Source organism: Aedes albopictus, chromosome 1 (assembly GCF_035046485.1).
Source record: "Aedes albopictus strain Foshan chromosome 1, AalbF5, whole genome shotgun sequence".
NCBI classification, from domain to species: domain Eukaryota; kingdom Metazoa; phylum Arthropoda; class Insecta; order Diptera; family Culicidae; genus Aedes; species Aedes albopictus.
In genome coordinates, this window is record NC_085136.1 from 94,625,104 (window position 1) to 94,645,377 (window position 20,274).

Below are 20,274 nucleotides of genomic sequence, written 5' to 3' on the forward strand. Positions count from 1 at the left end.
TATGAGGTTCTTCTTCTTCCTGTTACTACAAATTCTTATTCCAAAAGGTCCAAAAATTCTATCAAAACCCCTAGAAACACATTTTTTCGCATAACTCTGCCGAACCATAACGAAATCGTTCCAAATTTTATTGACGAGTAGCTGATCTGATTATGTGTCGAACCCATACAGATTTGTTTGGGTTCTTAACTCGTGCTCAGAAAAAGACCCACTGCGAACTTTTGCCCCGTGCGAACTTTTGCCCCGCATTACTCTACAGTGTATCAAACAATTGTCCGTACAGAAATGTTTATGTCAAAATAATTTTTCATTCAAATGTTCATAACTTTTTTAGGCATCGATCAAAAACGCCGTAATTTTGACCAATCATGAATCATATAATAATGCACCATAGGTGAAATTTTGAGCGAGATTGAATACGTTTTCTGAAAGTTGTAGAACTTTTAGTAAAACTTATAAAATCTTTGAACACATTTTTAAAACATTATATCTCAATATGTACTCGATGAAACTTTTTCATTTTTTTTGTGTTACAGCTTAAACTTAGGGCTTTTATTTGCAGCTACGTTTGAGGTTTTATATTCACTACAAAAAATATGAAAAATGTGCTCATGAAGTTGACGATGTATGAAAAATTACCATATTTTGCACATATAATGTGCCAAACGTTTTCCACCAATAAAAGTGCAATAACTGAACAAAAATACATAGGGCCTACTCTTCATATGTAGTTTAGTAGGTCCTGTATAAAAATATTACATTAAGAGAGTTTAAAAAAGTTGAAAATACTTGGCACTTCTATTGATCAAAATATGATAAATTTCCAAATGACACTCTGATCATATACATATTTTTCATATTTTTTGTAGTGAATATAAAACCTCGAACGAAGCTGCATATGAAAGCCTAAGATATAAGCTGTAACACAAAAAAAATCGAAAAAGTTTCATCGAGAAAAAATTGAGATATAATGTTTTAAAAATGTGTTTAAAAATCTTCCAAGTTTTACTAAAAGTTTTATAACTTTCATAAACTTTATACGATCTCGCTCAAAACTTTACCAATGGAGCTTCAATGTATGGTTTATAATTGGTCAACATTTCAGCGCTTTTGATTGACATATAAAAAAGTTATGAACATTTGAATGAAAAATTATTTTGACCAAAAAATTGCTGTACGGACTGGATGTAGTCAAATATCACCCAGTGGCACCGAAGTTGGCAGTTGCAGAATTGTTGTTGCAACTTCAAGCATAAATTCATGGCGACAGAGTTCTCGACAAAGAAATCCTGTCACAGCGGAAAATATGCCCCAGAGCACCATGAATCTGCGGGCAAACTTGGCACCGAAGCTGGAGCTCATTGTCAGCAGAAAATGTGCCCCAGCTACTTGACTCGACACTCGAGTTGGCACATCAACACTAAGTGATGGGTTAGCGAAACTGTACGCCTTGGGTAAGTTTCCAGCCGGGCGACAACCAGGCGGCCATCACTTTTACCCAGCACTTCACCGGAAAGCTATCGAAACCCGAGATGTGGCCGTTCAGCAGCGATACAGCGGACGTGATTGTGGAGAACGACATCTCCACCCATAACGTCGCGGGATATACGATCGACGTGCTGTTCGTCATGGCGATCATCGTCGCCATCATCATCTGGAGGTGGCGCAGGAACGCGCGCCGCCTGAAGGACTTGGAAGGCGCAGCGCAGAGGCTGCGTCAGCAACAAAACCTGCAGGTTTAATACGATGCGGTAGGGATCGCGTTGGTGTCCCGTTGCATCATCGTCATCGACCGGTGGCGGCAAGAGAATGCGCGCCGCGGAGAGAGAAGCGGAGGAATTCCACGGAGTCATGTCAGTCGATCCTGAGCGACCATTTCAAAAATATCTGAAACTTTGCACAGTTTTTCAATTTCATATAAATCGCCATTTTTTGATATTAAACCTTCATATTCACTCACGACTAACTTTTCAAAAGGGTGTATGCGAAAATAGTTCTAAAATATTCTAAAAGCTGTACAGCAAAAACGGATTGTTCGATTGTTATAAATTTTTCAGCAAAGTTAGATAACTAAATGATGATTCCTTAGAAAATATACACTGTAAAAAATTTCTTTTTCTACTTTGAAAAAATATGATATTTGTCACAAAAACTCAAATATCTCAAAACCCTATCTTTTTACCAACTTCAATTTTTTAGGGGAAATGGCCCATTATATCAGCTATCTACCATAAAATTTTGGTGATGGTAAACTAATAAACAAAAAAGTTATGACATTTCAAACATTTCACAATTTTTACATTTAGTAACAAAAAAAAATTTTTTTCTGTGTAAATTATTTCGAGAATTATATTTTGATGCTGATTTTATTGTAAAGGCTACCGCCTGAATTAAACAAGTTGTTTTCATGATACTTTAGTTTGATTATTCGTAATTACTATAGTATCTATTTGAAACTTAGACGCGATCCAGTGTTGTGATCAAAAATATTGAGATTGTCATACTTTTTATTGTACGTGACTGGTGAAAAAATCCCTTGATAGTGTTGAAAAGCTGTTGATTATAAGAAAAATGGAATTGAATTTATTTTTAAGACAAAAGCTGTATAATAAAAGTTTTTTTATACGCGTATACGTCTAGTTTATCCGCAAAAAAATCCCTCTTACACACTTATTTCTGAATTGCCTGTTCGGTACTTTTTTGACGAGATTATAACAGCAGTACGATCTCGGTAGTTTCGGTAATCGATTTTACTGAGGCTCAGTAAAACAACTGTCAAAATCGTATGGAAAAGGTAAACAATGCATTTTTGCTGAACGAGTTCGGTGCTCAGCAGTTTTAATCTCGTCAAAAAATTACCGAACTCGGTAATCAAAATTAAGTGTGTAGAGAACAGACTTTATGATCGGAAGAATGCGAGTAACTTCAACAACAACAAATGCATAAGAGGTACATACCACAGACAAACAGACGAAACGCCTAGAACAATTTTAGTGAAAATTCATCGCCCAGTTCACACTATCACCACCTGGTGGAAATGTTTCACGAAACACTGCGTTGTGCAATATCGTCATCAGAAGGCGCTAGTGTGAAACGTCAAACGCAAAGAAAAACGATGGGCGCTCTTCTTGTTATGAAAGCCACAACCAAGATTCAAAATGATCGTTGAAGGCGTGGTCAATGAAAATTTCGCCAGTGTTACGTTTGTTTGTCTGTATACATACCTGACAATGCTCACGAAAAAAACAAAAAAATACTACCGCTATGAATATTAAAAATTGTATAGTATTTTTTTTCTTCAGCCACCAACACCAAACAAGTAAGTTAAAATTAATAAGTGATTTTGTTTATTATAATCTAACGAACAAGATGAACAGTCGCTTTCTCAAAGGTCTTCAACTCAACGCTCTCTTGTAGACCGTTTGATGAAAAAAAATGTTCAAAAGAGTTACGAAATCTCACCGAAAGCACCATAGATAAACTGAAAGAGACTGGTTATGCCCAAATGTCCACATTGTGTACAAAATTACGCATTTGCACGTCCTGCCGTCTAGAATTTGACAAACGAGCCATCTGTATATCATCGGTAAAGCAGGGCGCAGGAAGTTCGAAAACGACAACAACTGAGAAATTGCCATCAGCGACATCTGTTTAAACAATTTAATTACGCCCCTTTTCAAAAATGCCCTGTAATATTCTTCAACATCTATACCCATTTCAATATTTTTAACGTTGCAAAACACGCTTTCAACATTCATCTTGAAGAAGAGGGAAAACACTTGTCCTCAAATGTAACAGCAAATTAATGAATAAACGACTAATGCGCGGAGGGCGTGATAAAATCGGAACATTACGGTACATAGTATATTATATTATATGTATATATAATCTATATATATAAAAATGGATTTCCGTCTGTCTGTCTGTCTGTCTGTCTGTCTGTCTGTCTGTCTGTCTGACCGCTATGCATTCGGAAACTACTGAACCGATCGGTGTGAAATTTTGTGTGTGGGTATTTTGGGGACCGGGGAGGGTTCTTAGCCTGGTGTGAGACCTCTCCGGTCTCTGGAACGGGGGGCTCCCATACAAATGACTTCGCCGGGGACGTCCCTATAGAGCTGCATGCCAAAAAACACAGTAGGCAGGCAGTACGACGTTTGCCGGGACAGCTAGTATATAATAAAAACAACTTGTTTTACTCACGCAAGGCCATTAACAATAAAATCAGCATCAAACTTCAATTTCCGGCCGAAATAATTTACACTAAAAAAAATTATTACTAAATGTGAAAATTGTGAAATGTTTGAATTGTCATAACTTTTTTGTTTATTTTCATGGTAGATTGCTAATACAATGGACCGTTTTCTCTAAAAAAATACGTTGGTAAAAAGATAGGGTTTTGAGATATTTAAGTTTTTGTGACAAAAATGATATTTTTTAATGTTAAAAAAGATTTTTTTCACAGTGTATATTTTCTTAGGAATCGCCATTTAGTTATCTAACTTTGCTGAACAATAAAATCAGCATCAAATCGCGATTCCCGGCCGAAATAATTTACACAGAAAAATTTTTTTTACTAAATGTAAAAATTGTGAAATTTTTGAAATGTTATAACTTTTTTGTTTATTAGTTTACCATCACCAAATTTTTATGGTAGATTGCTAATACAATGGACCGTTTTCCCTAAAAAATTCAAGTTGGTAAAAAGATAGGGTTTTGAGATATTTGAGTTTTTGTGACAAAAATGATGTTTTTCAATGATAAAATAGATTTTTTTTCACAGTGTATATTTTCTTAGAAATCACCATTTAGCTATCTAACTTTGCTGAAAAATTCATAACAATCGAACAATCCGTTTTTGCTGTGCATATTTTTGAATATTTTTGAACCATTTTCACATACACCCTTTTGAAAAGTTAGTCGTGGCTCTAAATAAAAATTTGATATCGAAAAATGGCGATTTAGATGGAACTGAAAAACTGTGCAAAGTTTCAGTTCAATAGAAAATCATGAATTAAAAATTTTCCTTAATTTTGATGCTGTTGCTTGGAATCGCTCAGCCGGGAAGGTAAGAGCACAAACCAACTCTGTAACTAAAAGGGAAAATAAAAGTTAGTCTGTTTGAGAAAGTCGCGCGCGTTGGTTGATTTAATATCACACTCCGTGACATCGTTCATGCCCTTGCGGGAGCGGGGCATTCATAGTTAGTTTCATAAGAACACGGACAATTTGATTTGATACAATACAATACAATTTGATACACTGTAGAAATGAACTGAAATAGATGTCGAATGGGTTTTTATTTTAATGCGATCGAATAAATGTAGAAGGGATTTCACGTTTCCGGTCGTTTTTGGTTTTTTTGGCCATTTTCTGGGGAGGTTGACCCTGAATCCAACCAAAGGACATTTCTTTGATCGAACGAAGATTTATTCGAGGTGTTTGAGTCTTGTTTTCCCGTGATGATAACCGTCGCGAGCCTTACTTTGTCGCCGGCGGAAATCAATTTCACGCGTACCAATTTCTCTATTTGCACGACTTCGGCCGTGAGGTATTTCGTTTCCCTGATCAGCCAGCTCGTTTCCCGCCCATTCATTTGGGAAAAACTTGAACCCTACCCTGGGTCTCAATAAGATCGGGCAACCATCAATCTCGGTAAGTGGTCTCCCTCGGGAGTGGCACCGGGAAACTCGCAAGGCTGTCGGGTTACAATGTTTAACGTTAGAATGACGTCTGCTACGTCAGATTGCTGATTAATGCGGAGAAAGGAAGGAAGTGATGATTGCAATCACTTCCCGCGGCAGACCATAATGATTGCACAAAACCTTTTCCTGTAGATTTCTCATCTTTTCACGGAAAGCTCTCTCGTCCACCCAGAAAGCCGGAAAACCTGACGCTGCCACTATCGGCAGATAATTCACTTTGTCCATCGCTGAATTTACGATTTTGTTTAAAAACTTTTCGCCTCCGTTTTTTTTGCAGCCTTCCCGCCGCGCCAGTCTGAGTCTGACAACATCCGGATAGGAACTCCGAAAAGAGTGGATTATATGTACATGCCTCAATGGCGGCGGGTGGAACCGGGACGGTCGTCCAAGAGCAAACCAGGAATTATTTGTTTCTGCCAGCATGTGGCATCATCGGCGGAAAAATCGCTCGGATCTCTGGCCATCGCTGACGTCGTCGTCGTCATCATAGACCGACATTGTTGGGTCAGCACTAGCAGTGTCCGCGTCGAGTTCCCGGCGAGGCTGTTTTTCTGAGTAGCTACCTCCATGTAGGAACATCGGATAACAGCGAGCGATCTGGCCGGTTGGTTGTTGTGAAATTCTGTTCCTGGCTGGACTTGGCTTGGCAGGGGCTTTTGTTATTAATGTTTTATGATGTTTTATGTGTGGAGCTGTGGACCAGTAACTGGAGTGCAGCAAAGTGGGAAAGGCATTGGTGCTAGGGGAAAGTGAGGCAAAATGCATTAAGAGAAGCATGGCTAAAATATACACATTTTAGTCACCTTACTATAAAAGTATCAACTGGCACTACGCCTGCTTTCCAGTTTTGTAAAACTCTTTTTTAGCAGAAAACAACAAAATTCACTTCAGTATGTCTAGCAGGTCCGCATTAGCATTAGCATACAAAAGCGCATTTTATCACCATTCCACCAATGGGAAGGGGACAGAAACCATTGTCGGAAATAAATATATCGCGTGGAACAAAGCGTCGAATCTTGTTTTAATTGACAGCGACAGGGTAGAAAAAGCAAAGGCAGCTGCATTCATGGCGATTTGATGCAGTTCCGATAGATGATGGTGGATATGTGAAAAAAGCTGATCACTATGCATGCAGTTTTAGTCAACAGGAGTCGAAGTAATAAATTTTTGATCTTTTCGCAGCAGATTGGCCTCCTATCGAGTGAAGTATTCCCGCGTATTGATGGTATGTGTAGTTCAACATTCAACAATATTCACGGATCTGTCTCGTTGAGAAGTTGTGATCAAAATAAAAGTAAAAATCCCAAGTTCAATTTTCTGTGTTGCAAACTCGACCAAGTGATGTCATCGACTGGGAGGTATATGTTAACCCTAAAACCGAAAATTTGATAGAGCCTCCGGAGGGGTCCAGTGTTATATACCAATCGACTCATCTCTTGAGATAATGTCGGTGTGTATGTATGTGTGTGTATGTGTACAAAAAGTCATCTCATTTTTAGATAGTAAATGTGAACCGATTTCAACGACCGATGGTTCATCCGACGGGGTATATTGTCCCATTATTTCCTATTGAAAATGGTTCAGATCGGTCCAGCCGTTCTGGAGTTATAGCCATTTAGATGTTCCGGGCCGGTACCCCAGGAAGGGGCCAGATATGAAGATGCAACAAACCCATCCATGCGACCCATAAAACCACGGCATTTTTAATTATCTGATGAACGATACGTGTCCTGCTTAGCATAGTCACAGACTATATCTGAGCCGGTAGTGTTCCGGAACTGGTTCCGGGTGTCCCACCAGGAGTGGTCAAATATAAAAGTGAATATCCATGCATGCGACACGTCAAATCGCCGAATTTTCTGCAACCTGATAAACGGTGAGCAGGAAAATAGTCTTAGACCATATATGAACCGGTAGTGTCCCGAAACCGGTTCCGGATGTCCCGCCGGAAGTGACCAAATATAGAAGAGGACCAAACCCATGCATGCGACACAAAAAATCGTCACTTTTACTATAAATTTGTGAACGGAAAGCAGGACAATAGTCTCAGACCATATCTGAACCGGTTGTGTTCCGGAATCGGCTCCAGGTGTCCCGCTGAAAGTGTCCAAATATAAAAGTGAACCAAAACCATGCATGCGACACATCAAATCGCGGCTTTTTCGATAACCTGATGAACGATTTTCAAGAAAATAGACTCTGAAGACGTCATAGACGGCGGGTAACCCGCCGGAATTGGTCAAATGTAAAAATGAACCAAACCCATGGTTGCAGTGCAGTACATCAAATCACTTTTTTGTCGGTAACGTGATGCTCGGATAATAAGAAAATAGGCACAGTCCACATCCCAAGTAACAATTTTAATTTTATCAAAGTTTTTTAGCGATTCAAAAACCCTAAATATAAAACCATTGATGCCGACTTAAAAATGCTCTCGAGTTCTTGTATGCCTCAATAAGCCCACGTTCTGGCTAGTTGGCCCAGTCTTATTAGGGTCTACAGGACTTTGTATGCAAACCGGCTTAGGATTTTGGGTTGTATCATAGTTTTATCAATCTTCTAAATAAAACCATCTTCTGACTTGTCAAATAATTGTTTTGATTATTTTTCACTCTCAATGTTCGATCGTCAGAATAAATTATGCTTAGTTGTTTATCCAGCCATCAATTGGAAAGATGCAGATATGGAATTCAGGTTTGTTTTCTTATTTAATACGTGTCAGGAGACATGCCACGGAAAATTTGTGGTGAATGTGAGTGTGATAATGGCGAAAACTAAGTGCGCCACACAAACTATGCATAATTTGGAAGTTAAATGAATTTTATTTACTCGGTGGAATTGGGTGCAAAAAAGGTTTTTTCAACACAGCGGAGTTTAAAAGACATTATGTAATTTTTCTGACAAAATAAAATGACGGAAACGTGTTGTATGGTTTAATTTGATCTTAAGCTGTACGTGAAATCATAAAATTGAGTAATATTTTTTCTGTAGTTACATAAATTATCCCGGCTAGGCGACATGTTTTTCTGATAAAACTCTGTGTTCCTGATGATTCCTCCAATAGGGCTAACCCTCCTGAGGTAGTCATAACTGAGCTCATGATAGAACTAGCAGTTTTATCACAGCATTTTTTTGGTTTATGTTACGGCCACGAAATCTTTTGTTGGTTTCATGCATTGCCTCACAGTTTTGTGTATTTGTTTACAAAAAAAAAATCTCTCCGACAACAACCGCAAATGCAAGTTTTATTGAAATGGTATATAATAAGTGATAAAACCAAATCATGTCTACTTGCAAGTCTTTAACTGAAGATGTTTATAGCAGAAGTTATATGATTGTTTTTTGGAACGCCAAAGGTTCAAAGTAAAAAACTACCACATAAAACTAACTTAGAACAACTAGCTTTTTAACATGCTCGAATAAAACCAGGATAAAACATGAATAAACCTTCAAGGCATGCTGATTGCTACTTGGGATTTGTTACTACCGGTAGTGTTACTAGTTTCGATAAGCATAAATTAGGCTCAGACCACATTTCAAGCTACCAATAGTATTCCGAAATCGTCGAAAGTGGTCAAATATAAAGTACACCTAAACCTTATTTTACGTCCACTATTGGCTTAGCGAAATAAAATTCTACTGGCAAAATAATAATCAAAATGGACATTTTTATATTTTTGTACACTTCTCCGAAACACGAAGGTTTTAAAAAGGGAGCGTCCATAAATTACGTCACGCTTTAAGGGGGGAGGGGGGGTTCAGCAAAGTGTGACGACCCATACAAAACTTTCAGAGGTTCCATACAAAAAGTGTGACATAGTGGGGAGGGGGGGTTGAAAATGACCAATTTTTGCGTGACGTAATTTATGGACGTTCCCAAAATATAAAAATGTTGAGTTTGCTCATTGTCTTGGCGGTAGAATTTTTTGTCGCTTGGTCAAGCATGGACGTAAAACAAGGACGAGGTGTAAACCAAAACCATGCATTGGACACATCAAACAGTGACATTTCGATAGCCTGATGAACGGTTAGCAAGAAAATAGGCTCACACTACATAGGGGGCTACCGGTGGTGTTACAGAAACAGCGTTGGATCCTTCGGCGGAATTACTAAAGTGAATATAATCAATTCAAGTGACAGATATGTCTCGCAAGGGAACCAGAAACCTAAAAATACTAAAGCGATCTCATCAAACTACACCATTTTAGATTCCTGAAGTGTAAATATACAGTAGGATGGGTCAACGTTGTATGGGAAAATTAGAATTTCATCGCATCAGCCTCGAACAAAGTTTTTTCAATCCCCTTTTGCGTCTAAAATTACTGCGCAAAATTTTGATGCAACTGTAGGGCGTGCACTTTAATGTGGTTGAAATTTGAATAATTCAAATATTTCACAAGCTATTCCTGCGAAATTTCTCAAGAGATTGATTTGACTTTTTTTTAGAGATTACCCCAAATTCTCCAAGCATTTCTTTAAAAAACTTTCCAAAGGAACCGGAAATTCTTTCAAAGTTTTCTCCTGAAATTCTTCAAAGGAAGTCCCTTAAATATTTCCCAGGAGATTCCTTCAGGAACGTTTTATTAGTTTCTTTAACGCCTCAATTTATTTAAGGATTCCTTATAGAAATCTGCTATGGATTCCTTGCAAAATTGCTCAAGCAATCCAGAAATTACTACATGCAGGTGATCTTAAATCGAAAAGAAGAAACTCCTACAGCATCTTCGAAAATTAATCCAGGAATTCTTGAAGAAATTTCTCCGAGGTTTCCTTCAGATAATCCCTCACAGTATTTGTTTTGATTTTTTTTCCCAAGAATTGTTGTAGATTGGAATCTACAAATTACTACAAATTTTACCAAGGGTTTTTTGCGGATTTGTTCCAGATATTTCTTAAAGGTGTAATTAAGAAATTCCTCCTGCAATTCCCTGGAATTTATTCATATATTTCTCCAGAGATTCAGTCAAAAGTACTTTCCTTTTGAATTTTTTTCAGGAATTTCCTTCAAAATATCTCCAGAGAAATCTTAGAGTTTTGAATATTTTTTAAGGAACTGCAGCAAAGTGTTTCTTCAAAAGTTTGCCGATGGAGTTTTTCAGAAATTTCTAACAAAAAATCTTCATTGAACCAGTGGAAATTCTTCCAAAGGTTCCACCAACTATTTCCTTTGATTTTTTTTTTCAGGGATTCCTGCTGAAGTTTCAACTACGATTTTTTAAAGAAATTCTACCTGTGGTACCGTGGAGAGATTTCTGGACAAGTATTCCTGAAGCTAACTTTGGAGAAATTTTCGGATGTATGCCTGGCTGGGAGAATACCTAATAAACTGGAAGTAATTCTAAGGAAAAATTACTTGAACAATTTCTGGATTGGTTCCTGGAGGAAACTGTAGCAGGCATTCTAAAAGAATCTCTTATAAATGTCTGCACATTTTGCAGGCAAATGTACTGATGAATTTGGAATTCTTGAAGGCATCTCCCAATGCGTTTCTAAAGGATCTGTGGAGAATTTCCTAAAAAACATTATTGGAAAAACTCCTGGAGATACTTCTGGAAGAATACCTAGAAGAGTTTCTTATACAATTTTGCAAGAGATTAATATAAACAGATTCCTTAAGAGCCTGGAAAAGATTCTCAAGAAAATCCTGCAGAATAAAAATGCATACTGGAGGAATTCCTAATGGAATTAGTCACGAAATCAGTGAAAAAAATTCTGAAGACTGTATTTTTTTGAAAATTAGTATTTTTTCATCTGCAGGTAAAAATGCAAATAATGGATACTGGAGTGATTTTTATTGCTGAGACAATCTTTGAAAATTTTCCTGAACCATTACCGAACAAATTTCTGAAAGAATTTATAAAGACTCATTCAAGGAATATTTAGTCTAAATAAGCATTCCCGGGAGTACCAGCTACATCTCCTGAGAGTTTACTTGAGGAATTCACAAATAAATACCCGTGAGAACCCCTGAATATATAAAACGATTTCTGAAGAAATTCCAACAATAATTTCTGCAAGAGTTTCTGAAAAAATAATGAATTTCTGAAGAAAACCCTAGAATAATTTCTGGGATATTCTCTGGAAGAGTCTTCGATTCTCTGTGAAAAAATTATTCATCATATTGCATTTTTTAGAAGAAATCTTTTGTGGAATTTCTGAAAAAAAAAGCATGGAGGGACTCCCAGAAGAATTTCTAAATATATTTGCCATAAATTCCAAGACAAAGACAAAAAAACTCCTGGCGTAAATTTTAATAATACGCTTGGAAGAGTTTCTTCACAAATGTTTGAAAAATACATGAAAAAAATACTTGCACGAACTTCTGCAGCAATCTTTGAGGGAATTTCCTCTATAATCCCTGAAGGAATTTAAGGAGAAATTTCCGCAGAAACTCGTGGACTGGTTTTAAGATCAACATTTTGAGAACTTTCTATAAACACTTTTGAAGAAGATCTTGAGGAATTCCTCGAGATTTTTTTTTTTGTAAAAATATATGGACAGAAATGCATTTTGAAGGAACCTTTGGAGGAAATCTTGCTGGAATCGTTCTAGAAAATCACGAGTGTTCTTTTCATGAAAATTTCGGAAAAATTATGATAAATTCTAAAAAAAAATTCTAGAAAAACCACTTGTAGATATCAAAATAAATTTCTATAGACCTGTGGAGGCGAATGCTTCATTAGGCGTAGACTTACCGCAACTAGTTGTAGACCATCATGTACCAAGTAATCACTTGAGAATTTCCTTGAAGAATTTCTAAGCAAGTTCCTAAGATAATCTCTGAGTATTTCAAGAAACTTCTGGAGAAATTAAAACAACAATTTCTGAAAGATCTGAATAAATTATTGAATTTATAACTAAAACACTAGAATGATTTTTGAAATATTCTTTGATTTAGTTTTTTTTTCGAAAAACCTGGAGAAACATTCAAAAGATTTTCTAAATAAATTTGTGTAAAAAAATCGAAGAGGAATACTAAAAAACTACCGGCGGAAATTCTGGTGACAAGCTTGGAAGAGTTTCTTCAAAAATGTTTGAAGAAATACATGAAGGAATACTTACACGAACTTTTGCAGCAATCTTTGAATGAATTAGCATAGCATAGCATAGCCGACCGTACACATCCTGGGATGGCTGTCGATAGAGACGTTTAATGCGCCAAAAAAGTTGCCTGGGACTTGACAAACCTTTCATTTAACGAACTCTCGACACCTGGCCAGGTCCTTACGATCAGCGGGGATGGGGAGGAAATGTTGATTAGATATCTACTCAGAACATGTCCAAGAACTTGGGCCACTTCATAGATATCTGGAGTTGGATGTGGATGGGATTTAATGGGATGCTTTCCTTGGCGAAAAAGCAAATTACAATTTGTTATAAATTTAGTTTAATCATTTACCTGGTTAATGCTGAAAAAGTAAACATTAGTACATAGTAGATATGATTATTTAATTAAAGGTTGATTACGGTACGATTGAATAATTGAATTCAACTGAATAGTGAATACTTTTGTAAAATAGTTGCATGTCACACGATCGTCAGCCACGTACGTTGGGTCCGGTGTCCAGCCAAAGAAAAAGCGCCATGCGACTAGAACTGAATTCCGTACTGATAGTACCTACGATCACCACGGTGGCCCACACTAGTCGCCCCAAAAATGAGACCGACCGCGATCCGACAATCGATATGAACACATGCGAAACAACGACGATTACCGCAATGCAATCGTTGCGGACCGAGCCTACTAGTATGAAAAAGGAAAGATCTAACCTTAATGGCACCCAAGTGCTGACTTGCATTGTAGACTTCTTCTCCAGAACGTCCAGTTACACGGCACAGTCCGGATTCGGTTGGACCTCGTTGACAGTCGTTCGGCGGGGATCATCGGTCTGCATTCCGACTCGTTTGGTGTAGCGGTGGAGAATTCTGGGTGTTTTTTCCGGGCTTAACCGTCGACAGCCACTCGGTAGAGGGAACCGGCAGATGTCATAAATCGTCGAATTACTTACAGTGGAGAACCAAGAGATTTTTCCGGAACTAGCTGCTGCAGACAGTAAAACTTTGAAAATAAACCCCGACTGTCAACCGACTGCAAATAAATCCAATTTTTCTGTTTTCACAATCACAAAGAGGTACAAAATTCTGCAGCAATCTTTGAATGAATTTCCCAAAAAAAAACCTAAAAGAATCTCGGAAAGAATTTCCAAAGAAACCGGAGGACTAGTTTCAAGAATAATCTTTTGGAAAAATTCTTTAAACACGTTTGAAGATGACTCAATAAAAATAACTGAGGAAATCCTGGAGATTTTTTTTGCAGAAATACTGCAAGAATCTTCTTTCCGTGAATAATACATAGAGAAACACCAGAGTTATTTATAAGGGAATCTCTGTACTGTATGAATTTCTGCAGGAAATCATGAAGGTATTCTTGTTTGAAGAACTCGAAAAAACATGCCATAACTATTCAAGGAATTCCTCATAAAATTCCTGAAGACATTCCTTCGGGAAATTTCAATGGTTTCCAAAATAAAATTTCAGTAAAAAATTCCAGGAAAATCCTAAGAGGAGTTGAAATTTGAATTTCTGATGGAATTTTTCAAGAATTTTTGAAGAAAGCGGTATAGGAACATCGGGAATGCTATATTTGGAATCTCCGAAAAAAAAATTAGAAGGAATCCCCAAATCGTTTTATAAAGAAACCCTAGAAGATCTTCCTCATGAGTTCCTGAAGAAATTTCTGACGAAATTCTTGGAAGATTTGATGAAGAAACTCCGAGTGTGATTTTCGTATCTGTGAAGAAATTTCCGAAAGAACCCTTGGAAACAAAAATATGCAATTCTGATGGGATCCTTGGAGGAATTTCTGGTGGATTTCAGAACCAATTATTGTGCATTTTCAAACGATTCTCTGAAAGGAAAACTTTGAAAAAAAAACCACTAAAGGAATTAAAAATTTCTCATTTTCTGAAGGAATTGCTTGAAGAATTTCTTTAAAAAATCCACATTTTTCTAGAGAACACCAGGTGCAATTTCTGAAAATATCCAAAAAGGAATTTCCGAGGAAGTTCATGGAATGTCTGAAAGCAACTCTGGATAAATTCGCTGGATAAAATGTGAAAGAACTTCATGGATGATTCTCAGAAGCGGGGTTTCAAAAAAAAAAATAAAAATCTGGAAAACTACTAGAAATCCGTGAAAGATAAGGTGAAAGCAATCTCTAGACAGTATCTATGCATCAATGTTGGATGCAATCCATTAAATATTCTCTTTTTGAAGAAATCTGCAGTGGGACTTTGGAAAGGAATCCCAAGGGAAATTTCTAAGGAAAGAGTTTATGAAAAAAAAAAATCAAGAGAATATATGAAGGATTTGATTAAAGAATTGGTGAAGAAATTATTTTAAAAAAATGTGAAAGATTTTCCACTGGTTCTGGAAGGATTTTTGAAGGAATTGTTATTTGAACCACTGAAAAAAAATCATATAAAAACACTGAAGGAATACCTCGATAAATTCCTTCAAGAATTTCTAACGAATTTCAATAGTGCAAAATCCGATTCCTGAAAGTAGCTCTGGAGAAATTCGTGAAAGAACACCTTTATGAACTACCTAAGGAATCTCGGGAATTCTGGAAGTTTTTTAACGGATTTTTTAGAAGTTGATTTGGAAATTCCAAAAATTGTCTGAATCTCCAAAAATTCTGAAGCTTTTTCTGAAGGAATCCCTAGAGGATTTTCGGAATGTGTCCCAAGAAGAATTTTCTAAGAAATTCTTGGACGATTTTATTAAGGAATTCCTGGAGTTATTTCTGACCGAATCCGTGGAACATTTTCTCTAATAATCTTTGGAGTACGTTCTATAGAAATTCAAGAAGCAATGTTGGTGAAAAAAAAACTTTCTGAAAAAGTCCTTTGAGGAATTTTAATCGGAATTTCACATTCAATTGTTGTAAATGTACCGATTTTCTGAAAGAATTTGAAAACTTTGAAAAAAAACTCTGAAAGAATTAAAAGTTTCAGATTTTCTGAAAAAAGAAATCGTAAAACAGTTTCCAAGAGAATACCTGAACGAATTTCTTAAAAAAACTTACAATTTTAAGAACTTCCTGGATTGTTTTCCAAAGGAATACATGGATAAATAATCGTCGGGAGATAACTGTCGATAAATTTACTAAAATAAAATCACGGGTTTTTTTTTCTGAAGTGCTCATTGTGAGATTTGCAATAAAAAACATGGAAAAATTGTTGAAGGATTCGCTGAAGACTTTTTAAAGCAATTTTTGAAAAAAAAATCAGGGGGGCTTTCTAGTGGACTTTTTTAAAGAAATCCTAGAAGGACTTTCCAAAAGAATCCCTGAAAGCTTTTATGAAATGAACCTTGGAAGAGTTTCTGAAGGAATAAAAAGAGGATTTTTTTTCCTGGAGAAAATCACAAATAATACGTGAAAGATTTGCTTGAAGATTCACTGGAGAAATTTCTGAAGGAATCCGTGAAATATTTTCCAAAACAATCAGTGGATCAGGTGAGGATTTCTGAAGGAACCACTGGAGGATTTCCCATAGAGATCCATGGAGGCACTTCTGAGAAAATCTAGGGAGGGGTTCTACAGATCCCAACTAACATTTTTGCTGCATAACAGTTCATAAAAGCTTGCTTTCGAAAGCCTTTGCTCCATTTGCTGTTATGCAGCTACTTTTGCTGGTTTCTAAAAAAAATCTTTGAATACATTCTTGACAGAATTAAAAATAAAACAGATTAAAAGAATTTCTGAAGCAATCAATGGACGATTTTCAAAAAGAGCTTCGAACGAATCCCTCGAGAAAACTTCCATATCTCTGGAATAATTCCTGCAGAGACCTGAGGAAGATTTTCTGAAAGAATTTCTGGGAATCCGCGGTATATTTCGCAATGGAATACTTGAAGAAGTCTCTGAAGGAATTGTTTAATTAATTATCAAAGAATTCTCCAGGAAAGCTTGAATAAAGCCCCGCTGAAGAATTACAGAAAAAAATCTGTAGGATTTTCTGAAGTAGACAATGAAAAAATCTGAAGAAATCTTAGAAAGATTCTCTTTAAAAAACCTTACGAAAAGTTTCTCGAAGAACTTTTAAAACCTTTTTTTTATAAAACCCTAGAAAAATTTCCAAAGAAATCCATACAGAATTTTCATAAATTGCTTTTCGGGAGCAGGAAAACTTATTGGAATTTCTCGATAAACCCCTGGATGAGTTTCAAGAACAATCCCTGCAGAAAACGTTCGAAGAGGGTCCGCGAAGGGATTATTGTGGGAGCTTATAAAGGAATTCTTGGAGAAATTTCCGAAGAAATCCATACAGAAACTTCAGAAAGATTTTTTGGTACATTTTCTCGAAAAAAAATAGGAGAAGAGTTTTATTACTAAATAATTTTAAAAATAATAACATTTTTTAAACATACCACTAGTGGATTTTCTGAAGCAATCCATGCATGGCTTTTCAAGGAATTCTTTGGTGAAATTTCTGGAGGTATTCTTCCTAGTGGAATTCTAAAAGTATCCCTGGAGGATGTTCTAATTAAATTCCTGAAGAACATTTTTGAAGGAATTCCTTTGAAGAAATTTTCGAAGAAACTTTTGGATGAAGTTGTGAAGGAAGGTGTTTTGAATAATCTCCTACAGAATTTCTAGACAGCTAGATGAATTTCTAGATCACTCAGCGAGTAATTTGGAGTTACCTCGGTTACATCACTACGCTGATTAAGACTCTTTCACACCCAGGTCCAGAACTTCTTTGGTCACAATGACTCTTTTTTAGTTACTGCTCAGAACTGGCAGGCATCTCAGTGTGCTAGGGGTGGTGATCTTCTATCGTGACCATCACGTAGAGAGAATGGCGCCTGTTACGTCAGATTGTTTGGAAAATGTGGGAAAGGGGAAAATAGTGATGATTGAAATCGCTTATCAACGGTAGACCGTTCAATTCTCTGCGTCATGTTGGAAGGTAGGGGTGTTTGTGGGAAATTGCTGTATGACAGAGGGTTCACATTGGTGCGTCGATGCCAAACGTAAAGTGAGAGATTGCGTGTTGATTGTTCTAAAGAGGCTGTCCATAAACCACGAGGTCATTTTTTTGGGACTTTTCAACCCCACCCCCCTTCCCCTCCCCCCGCCCTCGCGTGGTCCATACAATTTTTTTTGTCCATACTAAATGGTCATTGGCCGAAACCCCCCCCCCCCCCTCATGACAACGTGGTTTATGGACAGCCACAAAGATGTAACGGAGGAATTCCACGGTGTCATGTCAGTCGATCCTGAGCGACCATTTCAAAAATATCTGAAACTTTGCACAGTTTTTTAATTTCATATAAATCGCCATTTTTTGATATTAAACCTTCATATTCACTCACGACTAACTTTTCAAAAGGGTGTATGCGAAAATAGTTCTAAAATATTCTAAAAGCTGTACAGCAAAAACGGATTGTTCGATTGTTATAAATTTTTCAGCAAAGTTAGATAACTAAATGATGATTCCTTAGAAAATATACACTGTAAAAAATTTCTTTTTCTACTTTGAAAAAATATGATCTTTGTCACAAAAACTCAAATATCTCAAAACCCTATCTTTTTACCAACTTCAATTTTTTAGGGGAAATGGCCCATTATATCAGCTATCTACCATAAAATTTTGGTGATGGTAAACTGATAAACAAAAAAGTTATGACATTTCAAACATCTCACAATTTTTACATTTAGTAACAAAAAAAAAATTTTTTCTGTGTAAATTATTTCGAGAATTATATTTTGATGCTGATTTTATTGTAAAGGCTACCGCCTGAATTAAACAAGTTGTTTTCATGATACTTTAGTTTGATTATTCGTAATTACTATAGTATCTATTTGAAACTTAGACGCGATCCAGTGTTGTGATCAAAAATATTGAGATTGTCATACTTTTTATTGTACGTGACTGGTGAAAAAATCCCTTGATAGTGTTGAAAAGCTGTTGATTATAAGAAAAATGGAATTGAATTTATTTTTGAGACAAAAGCTGTATAATAAAAGTTTTATATACGCGTATACGTCTAGTTTATCCGCAAAAAAAATCCCTCTTACACACTTATTTCTAAATTGCCTGTTCGGTACTTTTTCGACGAGATTATAACAGCAGTACGATCTCGGTAGTTTCGGTAATCGATTTTACTGAGGCTCAGTAAAACAACTGTCAAAATCGTATGGAAAAGGTAAACAATGCATTTTTGCTGAACGAGTTCGGTGCTCAGCAGTTTTAATCTCGTCAAAAAATTACCGAACTCGGTAATCAAAATTAAGTGTGTAGAGAACAGACTTTATGATCGGAAGAATGCGAGTAACTTCAACAACAACAAATGCATAAGAGGTACATACCACAGACAAACAGACGAAACGCCTAGAACAATTTTAGTGAAAATTCATCGCCCAGTTCACACTATCACCAGCTGGTGGAAATGTTTCACGAAACACTGCGTTGTGCAATATCGTCATCAGAAGGCGCTAGTGTGAAACGTCAAACGCAAAGAAAAACGATGGGCGCTCTTCTTGTTATGAAAGCCACAACCAAGATTCAAAATGATCGTTGAAGGCGTGGTCAATGAAAATTTCGCCAGTGTTACGTTTGTTTGTCTGTATACATACCTGACAATGCTCCCGAAAAAAACAAAAAAATACTACCGCTATGAATATTAAAAATTGTATAGTAATTTTTTTCTTCAGCCACCAACACCAAACAAGTAAGTTAAAATTAATAAGTGATTTTGTTTATTATAATCTAACGAACAAGATGAACAGTCGCTTTCTCAAAGGTCTTCAACTCAACGCTCTCTTGTAGACCGTTTGATGAAAAAAAATGTTCAAAAGAGTTACGAAATCTCACCGAAAGCACCATAGATAAACTGAAAGAGACTGGTTATGCCCAAATGTCCACATTGTGTACAAAATTACGCAATTGCACGTCCTGCCGTCTAGAATTTGACAAACGAGCCATCTGTATATCATCGGTAAAGCAGGGCGCAGGAAGTTCGAAAACGACAACAACTGAGAAATTGCCATCAGCGACATCTGTTTAAACAATTTAATTACGCCCCTTTTCAAAAATGCCCTGTAATATTCTTCAACATCTATACCCATTTCAATATTTTTAACGATGCAAAACACGCTTTCAACATTCATCTTGAAGAAGAGGGAAAACACTTGTCCTCAAATGTAACAGCAAATTAATGAATAAACGACTAATGCGCGGAGGGCGTGATAAAATCGGAACATTACTGTACATAGTATATTATATGTATATATAATATATAATAAAAACAACTTGTATTACTCACGCAAGGCCATTAACAATAAAATCAGCATCAAACTTCAATTTCCGGCCGAAATAATTTACACTAAAAAAAATTATTACTAAATGTGAAAATTGTGAAATGTTTGAATTGTCATAACTTTTTTGTTTATTTTCATGGTAGATTGCTAATACAATGGACCGTTTTCTCTAAAAAATTACGTTGGTAAAAAGATAGGGTTTTGAGATATTTGAGTTTTTGTGACAAAAATGATATTTTT

The 20,274-nt window shown here is 36.4% G+C and overlaps 1 protein-coding gene across 1 annotated transcript in view; it reads right to left on the reverse strand.

The window, feature by feature from the left end:
- Positions 1 to 20,274, reverse strand: part of LOC109402049 (carbonic anhydrase-related protein 10) — a 451,175-nt gene that overhangs the window by 176,475 nt on the left and 254,426 nt on the right. The window lies entirely within an intron of this gene.